Here is a 6,000-nt window from a genome sequence, read left to right as displayed (position 1 = left end):
CACATAGCCTGTCAGTTCAGTGTGTGGGACAATGCACTGAGAGGAGCAGCACTGGGTCAGCTCAGTCAGGAATGCTGAGAGACCAGGATGTGGGCCAGATCGGTAACAAGCAAGAAAGAGTCAAACAAAAAAATGTCCTAAAAATTGGGCCAGAGCAGGTTGTGATTATAAATAAAAACAGAAAATGCTGGAAGACTCAGCAAGTTTGCCAGCATCTGTGGAGAGAGAAACGTTGTTAATGTTTCAAGTCCATTTGACTTCTTCAGAGTGGTTGCAATTATAATGGATGGAGTTTTGGAAAAGCGCATGAAAGCAGCTACAGTGACACTCATCCCAGGTACTATAGGAGAAGGAAGGTCAAAGGGGTATCATCAGAATATCTACAAAATTCCCCTGTCTAAATTCAGATGCAAATGACCTACTATCCAAATTCAGAATGTTCAAACAACATACAGAGCTATGGTTCCTTGATTCAGCTGTATCTGAATCAGAAAAGCAAGCCATAAAAACTTAGCTAGCAATTGGGAATGAAGGTCTACACAGGCTGAATACATTAGAATTAACAGCAGAAGAGTTCAAGGATCCCCAAAAGATAGGGGCTACATTGGAAAACCGGTTCAGTATCAGGTTAAACATCCGTATTCATCGATTGGAGTTCATGTCATTTCACAAGAGCACAACAAATAGAAACAGAAGTAGACCATATGGCCCGTCGAACCTGCTCTGTCATTCAATATGATCATGGTTGATCTTGGGTTTGAGCTCAATCCATTTTCCTGTTCACTCCCTACATCCGTTAATTCCCTGAGAGACCAAAAATCTGTCAATCCCAGCACTAAATTTATTCAACAATTGAGCGTCCGCAACCCTCTGGGGTAGAGAATTCCAATTATTCACAATCCTTGAAGTGAAATAATTTCTCCCTATCTCAGTCCTAATCCTGAAATAATACGAGACGAGAAATTCTAAGGGCTGGGCTATATGCTAGATGCTTAGAGTCCACTTCAACCCTGCTAATGTAACCTAAAAATATGACTTGCACTGCTATAGCACATTTCACAACCACAGGACGTTACAGCCAATGAAATACTTTTGAAGTGTAGTCACTGTAGCAATCATTGTGGTAATTCACACTGCCACAACATACATTTGTGCCTAATGAGTCAGTATGTTCTCTTTTGTGAAGCCAGGATTATTTTGTCTTTGTAGACACACTTTTTGGAACAAACAACATATTTCACATGAATTCCTGGGGACGTACAGTACATCAAGGAGCTGCTGCACTAACTGTTTGTACCAAGCCTATGCTACAGCCGACAGAATCCATAGACCACATTGTCAGCAGATGCAGGGAAAAGGGTATGCATTGTGATTTTTCAAACGCAGAACTAGCAGACAGAATTATTGAGTTGGTGATCGCATCACTTCATTCCAGCAAAATCTGCTAGACAAGCCCAAAATGTACAGCATTGAAGAGCTACTCAGGGATCAATGTAAATATGAAGCAATCCTCGCAGGTCGGTGAAGCTTGCAAGTCCTAAGCAGAACCCCAATTGTTGTCACGCTTACTAGAACACCTAAACCTAGCAAAACATGAGGAAGGTGTGGCCTTCTGCATGCACCAAGGAAATGCCCAGCTTTCCAGTAATTCTGCAAAAAATGTAGCAGAAAGGGCCACTGGCAGCAGCAGTGCACTAGAGCAAAGGCTGATGCAGCTACAATGAGCCGTGCACTGATCCAAACAGATCATACACAATGGGTGCCTTCAAACATTAAGAATGACCATCCAGTATCTCATCAGAAACATGTACATGTAATGATTGAAATACCAGGAAATGATGATGATGTGCACAATGAGACAAAGAGCAATGAACACAGGTTTCACACCATCATGGGAAATAAAGATGTCATCTTGCCATTCGAGATGGTTGCCAAGATTCAAATTATCTGTCACAACAAAGTTGGTAACTACTTGTTATTGGCCAAGACAGGGGCAAGTGCTAACATACTACCCCTGCGAATTGTAAAAGACATGGGGCAGAATTTTACATCCTGTGGGTGGGCACACACCCGACCTGATTGGACGTAAAATAGCGATGACATTGGGGGAACGTCCTGACATCATCGTGCACTCATGTGATATTTCGATCGGCAGGAATGTGCGAGAGTCGACAGTGCGGCCGCCGACAGTTAAGAGGCCTGTTATGGCCATTAAAGTTTCAGTTAGTGGTGATTTATCGCTGTCCGTCCAACGTTGTGGTTGGCGGGTGGGCAAATCGGCCAGGTCACCTTTGCATTTTTGAGGAAACCTCATCCAAGGGTGGGATGAGGTTTCCGATATTAATTTTAAAAAGACATGTTTGGACAGAACTTTTTTCACCAATATGTTTAGGTGAGTGGTTCTTATGGGTGGAAATTTTTGGGGGGATTTCATGCTGTTTATTTTTGTATTTAAAATTCTTCAGCTCCCTGAGGCAGCTCTCTGCCTTCAGGGTGCTTTCATTGCACGTTCCCCCTGCACCCATGCAGACGTCAGCCCTCGCCCTCTCCCCACTCCTGTCCTGGCAGCACTGAGCTTTCCAGTGCACCTTTCACGCACAGTCCAGGCAGCATGAAGTTGCGATCAGGTGCCGATCATGAGCGGGGCCCATTTCCCAGAAGCTCCTGGGCCCACCTACTGCACCTGCCCACTGTGCCTGCCCAATGACCCGAAAATCCTGCCCATGTATCCACAAGCATGAAAGAGCATGGTGAAACCTACTGCTGTGAAACTTTCAATGTACAACAAATCACTAATTCCACGTGCCGGAGCCATAGTCCTGGAATGCAAGTATAATCAAGCCTCTTGGATGTCACAGATGCTCTACATCATGGAGACTAAAGGCCCAATGATTGTAGGTCTACTAGAATGCCGTGACTTCACATTAGTGACAAACCAATGAATTAGTCAGACATCACAAGACAGATCAACCTCAGGATCTAGTCCTGTCACCTCAGTTCATGAAGTAACCTCGAAATATCCAGAATGTTCTAACAAAATTGTCAGTTCCAAGGGAGCTGCAATGTTACACTTGCAGGAGAATGCAAGTCCGTCGATTGATCAGGTGCATTTTGCGCAATGCAAATGCCAGCATCTACAAGAAGAAACAGGGAAAGATTCTACATTACAGAAACTGTAGAAAACCATCATTGAAGAATGGCCTGATTCAGTTTAACATGTCCATGAACACGTGAGACTATTTTGGCCTTACCAGGATGAGCTAAGCATCCCCTAGGGAGCCATTTTTAAAGGCAGGCAGGTCATCATACCGGAATCTTTGCAACCTGATATTCTTCAACAACTTTATCACTCACATATGGGCATAGATCAGATGAGAAGATTTGCAAAAGAGGCAGTCTATTGGCCGATATAAGCAATGGCATTAAAGTCATCATCAAGAAATGCAAGGCATGTCAAGAGCATATGCCAAGACAGCACAAAGAACCATTGATTCCACATGACATTTCTACCCATCCATGGACCCAAATTGCATCTGACCTCTTTCATGTCCATGGCACTGATTTCATTGTCATCATCGATTACCTTACCACATACCTCAATTGCCAATTGTACATTACATCAAGCTCAAATGGCACACACACTCTAAGTGCTACCTTCAGTTTACTTTGTGTGCCTAGAGAGATCATCATGGATAACGGTCCACAATTTATTGGTAAGCCATTTCAGGATATGTGTGAGAAGTGGAATATGAATCACACTACTTTTTCTCCTCATTACCCTGGATCTAACAGCCTAGCTGAATGAATGATTCGAATGGTGAATTATCTAATTTTCAAATTTAGACAGGCCAAGCAAGATCTATACATTGTAATGTTGCATCTGAAGACAACAGCTTTAAGTGCAACTATTCCATCACCAGCAAAGTTCATGTTTGGAAGACCAGTGCGTGTCAATTTATCTACTCTTACCCATTCTGCTCCTTCAGAACCTAGAAAGCAACTTGTAAAACCGCAAGGGAAGATGACCAACGTAGGCGATAAAAATGCAGAATTGCCAGGGTTACAGTTGGGATAACAATCCCACTTCCAGGATCCCGCAAAAGGTATGTGGCAACTAGCAGAGGTGACAAGGATTTGTTCAGAAAAAGGTCCTATGAAGTCATTACACACAAAGGCACAACAGTGAGGGGTAATTGAGGTCAAATCTGCTCCATTCCAGCTCTTCAACCACCATACAGTCCTATTGCAACTAGGACAAGATCCCAAATGCAACCAGGAACAACATCCAAGAATGACAATCCCACAGATCACTGTGAGCAATGAAAGAAACCTCTAGACCAGGTTACCATTACAAGATCTGGGTGCACCAACGAATTAACTCTACGTTTTAGACTCATAGGCTCACCATCCTATATACCAATGAAATAGTTAGTAAACATGAACATGTATTGTAAATAGTTATACTTTGTTGGCGGGGGTGGGGGTGGTGAAGTATCTTTAAAAAGAAAGGGGGCTATTGTAATGTGTCTTTAAGGGGTAGCAGCATGCCATCATTTTAAGGGAAGTGTGTCATGTGATCCAGCTTCAGTTTCACTTCGGTCCAGAGCAGAGCAGACACAGCTCTGCAGCTCTGATGTCCTCAAGTTTTCTATCCATGTACATATATTCACATGTGCCTACAACGTGTTTGCTCAGCGTCTTATGAGTGATTGGTGCCTTTATTTCATTATAACACACATGACATCACCATTCTGTTCAGAACGCACGGCTTCTCTGAGCAGACTGATCCAGGCACCCTTTCCTGGCCAAGATGCTGCTTTTGCATCCACTCTGAGTGCTGCTCCCTCTTTCTCTCCACGTGATTGGCCAATCTCTCATGGTCAGAACTCATGCGGTTGAGCCCCCAGGACAATGTGGAGCTCATGATGGCGATAGACTCCTCCATTCGTAATCCTAGAGCTCCCACTGCATCAGGGAACTCTGCTAGATGTCCAAACATTTGCTGCAGATTATCTAATATAGTGCCCCAAAAGGTGATTCCTGAGGCTCCATGTTCCTGTCCACTGGAGCATCATCTTGACTTTCCTCCCTCCTCTGAGGGAGACTGTGCATAGATGCCTCTGACACTTCCTCCTACACTCTGGTGTGGTGATTTTCATTGTGCACCGACTCTACGCGTGCTACATCCTTCCAATGTGCTTGTATCTGAGTTGGAGTGTGAGCTAGTCAGATATGATGCTGCCTCCTTGGGCATCTCTTCCTCCTCTTGATGGCTGAGGGATGATCAGGTCCGTGGAAGTTTGGGGGAGACGGGATGGTGGTGGTGGTGAGGGAGCAGAGTTGGGACCTGTGTGAGACACAAAAGGAGTTATTTAGAAACAGCCCTTCTCACTATGAAAGCATGCTCTGATGCATGCCATTGCCTTAACCTTGCTTGCACTGCCCTTATGATGCAGCCCCTTCCTTGCACTCCCTCTCACGCTAACATCCCATTGTGCTCAGTGAAGGACAGCATGACCTCCAACATTACCACCATGTGTCAAGGTGAGTTCAACTCTGTCTTTATCACCTGCTAACAATGATTCACCATCACCAACAGACAGCTGTACAAGCACCCTGGTAATCTCCATGGTCATCTGTTCCATGGGCTGGATGCATCTTAGCCAGGCTGACCCACCCCAGACCGGGCCATCTCCGTGGCATTCTGCACCCTTTTCAACGACAATAACAACACGAGTTTATGTTAGGCTGATATATAGTGCATGGAGGTTATTGCTCTTCACTGTGTCTGTACATCACAGTGCTCACTCACATGTGTTCTCTGCACACCTACATGAGCTGCTTACATATACAAGCCTCAATGCTGAAGCAGGGCTATGTACCAGGTCTTACACATTAGCTGCAGCATGCAGACATGGCGCTTCCCTTTGAGCCCTGGGTGGATGAGCCAAGCTGCTCATCTTGCTGAAATGCAGCAGATCATTGAACCTTTCCCTACAC

Source organism: Carcharodon carcharias, chromosome 10 (genome assembly GCF_017639515.1).
Source record: "Carcharodon carcharias isolate sCarCar2 chromosome 10, sCarCar2.pri, whole genome shotgun sequence".
NCBI classification, from domain to species: Eukaryota; Metazoa; Chordata; class Chondrichthyes; order Lamniformes; family Lamnidae; genus Carcharodon; species Carcharodon carcharias.
The sequence above is the reverse complement of the archived record's forward strand: the minus strand, read 5'-3'. Positions refer to the sequence as shown.